Below are 3,964 nucleotides of genomic sequence, written 5' to 3'. Positions count from 1 at the left end.
CAGTTTGTCCTTCATGAGCCTTCGTAGACAAGATGGAGGTGCAAGATGGAGGCTGCCTGTAGTGGCGACCATGAAGATATAAACAGCTTTTTATAAGGTAAAAATAATAAAACAAGGTCTTTGTCTGCAATGATTAGACATGTTTTTTTATTATTGTCATTAGTGATTATCTCAATTTTGGCTAAAAGAATTGACAAAATCCTACACACTGTGCCTTTAAGTTGTGTTCACCATCAGGGAACACCAACACAATCTAACTCCAAGTAAATCAAACTTCTTTGGAATCAAACTGTCCACTTAGGAAGTAACACGGATGTCAAAGAACTTCACAAGCTGTCAGCACATTCAACTTTGGTTAGAAGAAAGTATTCAATGAGAATATTTCATTCCAGGACCTTTACTTTTTTGAGCAGTTGTTACAACTTGGCTAACAGCATGTAGTTAGCCAAGCCTTAATGCTAAACCACGTTCTTGCTCCATTTTTATTATGTTTGGCTTATCCGGTCCAAGCCACTTCACTTTGTTTCTCCTCATATGTTCTGCTTTGAAAAGCTTTAGACATAAGAAGTCTTACGGTGTTGTTTTCTCCTTCATTCCCGTTTGTTGTTCCAAAATCCGCCTCATGAAGCCCTGCCAGCTGCCGCATTATATGATGAGTCGCCGACGGTGGACCCACTACCAGAGGTCAGCTGCGGGGTGGTGACAAGCTGCGAACACAGGCCACTCTATTATTTTGCGTTGGGGACTTACTGCGCATGTCCAAAATCTTACAATGACTCTTCTATGGGACTCTGGGGCGCCGAACCGTTCGTGACCCGGAAGTGACTCAACACGAAAAAGCTCATGAGTAAATGGAAGTTTACACATCAGTAACTCTAAATTATTTATTTTACTTATCACAAAACATGTATACAATATTTTTTCAAAACATTTGTAACATTTTATTTAGTTATTTTATTTATTTATTATTTTTTTTTTTGTGTACAAAAAACTAGTGGTGGGGCGGCACCCTAGCACCCCCTATTGGCCAGCCGCCACTGCCTCCAAGCAAGAAGGTTACCAGATCAAATCTCAGGCTGGGGCCTTTCTGGGTAGAATTTGCACATTCTCCCAGTAAATGCTTGGGTTTTCTCTGGGCAATCGTGTTTCTTTCCACAGACCAAAAACATTATGTTAGGCTAATTGGTAATTCTAAACTGTTCCTAGGTGTGAGTGAGAGCCCTGTGATGGACTCCAGGGTGCCCCCCACACATCCCTCACACAGTGACAGCTGAATATGGGCACCAGTGATCCTGAACAGAAGAAGTGGGTTAAGATAATGGATGGATGGGTTGAATTTAATTGAACTGAAAAGTGCTTAATAATATTCTATTGGGACATACTGTATTATGGACATTTCCTTTCATATTTTGACAAAATCCAATTATTGCTTGTTTGTCAACTCACTATACAGTTTTGTGACTTAATGCTTGATTCAGTGTGATGGGTCACATGTTGTGATGTTGCAGCCAGCACTGCAATAAAATAAAATACAAGCTGTCAACATGTAAACTAGATACCTCATAGTGGTGGTGGACCTGATGGATAGTCCCTCATCAGAGCTAAACAACCAACGAAAGTCTGAAGCTCGTATGTTTAATAGTTTTTGAGCTATAACCATCTTTGTGTGTCCAGATACCCCCTTTTCAGGTAAAATTGGGGGTCCGGGGGGGGTGGGGGCACTGATTGCTTGGCCTAATGGATAGCCCTCAATGAGAGCCAAACAACCAAAAAATATGAAGCTCCTATGTTGAATAGTTTCGGAGTTATAAGCATTTTTGCATGTGCAGACACCCCCTCTTTGAAAGGAGCCCCCTCCTCAAATATGGGGTGTATCGTAAAACCGTTAGCTGGCACAGTATAGGTTGGACTCATCTACAGTCCTGCCAAATTTCATGTTGAATAGTGCAGCCATTTCTATGCTACGGTTGACCAAAAATTACTGAAGAAAAAAACTAGATACAGTACCGCACAGGGGTAACATAATGACCCCCGCATGTATACCACACCGTAATGGAACCGATGAGGATGCTCTCAGTTGTATTCCTATAGAAGTTGCTGAGAATTTTGGTCGACATGCCAAAATCCTCAGCCTTCTCAGAAAGTACAGCCGCTGCTGGGACTTCCGGACAATGTGGTTGGTGTTGTGTGACCAGGTGAGATCCTCACTGATGTGCACGCCAAGGAATTTGAAGATTTCCACCCTCTCCACCTCTGTGTCACCAATAACCAGGGGTGTGTGGCGATCCTTCTTCCTTCTTGGATCAACAATCATTTCCTTGGTCTTGTCTATGTTTAAGGAAAGGTTGTTGTGATCACACCCTTTCACCAGCTCAGCCACCTCCTTCCTGTCCCCTGTCTCATCCCCACCGGTGATCAGTTCGATGACTGTAGTGTCATCGGCAAACTTGATGATGCTGTTGTTATTGTGTGAGGCCACACAGTTGGATGTGCAGAGTGTATATAGCAGGGGGCTCAGCACACAGCCCTGGGGTGTCCCAGTGCTGACAGTCCTTGTGCAGGATGTGCGGTTGCCAATCTTGACTGAGTGGGGTCTTTCCGTCAGGAAGTTCAGCACCCAATTGCAGACAATTGGTTTCAGTCCGAGGGTGAGGAGCTTTCCTGCCAGTTTTGTTGGGATAACCATGTTGAATGCTGAGCTATAGTCGACAAGCAGCATTCTCACATAGGTGTACTTTCCCTCCAGGTGTGTGAGGGCTGTGTGGATGGCAGTGTTGACTGCATCATCAGTGGATCGGTTCTGATGATATGCAAACTGTAGAGGATCCAGAGTGTCGGGGACGGCTTCCTGGATGTGACCCATGGCAATCCTTTCAAAAACCTTTCTCACTATTGGAGTGAGTGCGACAGGCTAATAATCATTCAAGCAGGTCACGACACTTTTCTTTGGGAGGGGGATGATGGTGGTGGTCTTAAAGTATGAGGGAACAGAAGCGTACTGTATGCGAGGGACAGATTGAATGTGTCCATGAGCACGCCAGCAAGTTCTGAAGAACAAACGTTGAGTTCACGCCCAGGTATGCCCAGGTATGTTGTCGGTGACAGATGATTTCTGTGGCTTTATTTTCTTCAGCGCAATGCACACCTGCACTGATGTCACTGTGAGCGATGAGTTCTGTGTGCTCCCCATGTCCATTTCCTCCCTCTGTTTGTCGAGGTGGAGGGAATCAAATCGAGCATAGAACTTGTTTAGCTCATCTGGTAGTGTACAACCCCTGGCGAAAGTATGGAATCACCAGTCTTGGATGAGCACTCACTGAGACATTTAATTCTGTAAAACAAACTCTGATCAAAAACATGATATGACTAGATAACGAATAGCGGTTACATAATGACCCCCACATGCACAAATGCACCAGAACTCAGAAGACTTTATTCCTAAAAAATGTCATGCAAAATTGTCCACCCAAAATTGTAGTGGTTTGGGTGGGGGTCTTTTTTATTTGGGGGGAGGGGTGGCGGCACTGATTGGTAAGCCTGATGGATAGCCCCTCATCAGAGCTAAACAACAAAATAAATCTGAAGCTCCTATGTTTAATACTGTTTGAGCTATAACCATACCCCTTTTTTAGATAAATTGGGGGTCTGGGCAGGGGGTTGGGGGGCACTGATTGGTGGGCCTGATGGATAGAGCTTCATCAGAGCTAAACAACAAAAGAAGTCTGAAGCTCTTCTGTTGTACAGTTTCTGAGTTATAAGCATTTTTGCATGTACAGACACCCCCACTTTGAAAGAAGCCCCCTCCTTAAATATGCGGTCTATCATAAAACCATTGGCTGGCGCAGTGTAGGTCAGACTCATCTATAGTCCTGCCAAATTTCATGTTGATCGGTGCAGCCGGTGTGGTTTTCGTCCTGGTCGTGGAACACTGGACCAGCTCTACACCCTCAGCAGGGTCCTGGAG

The 3,964-nt window shown here is 44.4% G+C and overlaps 1 protein-coding gene across 1 annotated transcript in view; it reads left to right on the top strand.

The window, feature by feature from the left end:
* Positions 1–3,964, top strand: part of rspo2 (R-spondin 2) — a 160,668-nt gene that overhangs the window by 82,379 nt on the left and 74,325 nt on the right. The window lies entirely within an intron of this gene.

Source organism: Austrofundulus limnaeus, unplaced genomic scaffold, assembly GCF_001266775.1.
Source record: "Austrofundulus limnaeus strain Quisiro unplaced genomic scaffold, Austrofundulus_limnaeus-1.0 Scaffold519, whole genome shotgun sequence".
NCBI lineage: Eukaryota > Metazoa > Chordata > Actinopteri > Cyprinodontiformes > Rivulidae > Austrofundulus > Austrofundulus limnaeus.
The sequence above is the reverse complement of the archived record's forward strand: the minus strand, read 5'-3'. Positions and strand labels throughout refer to the sequence as shown.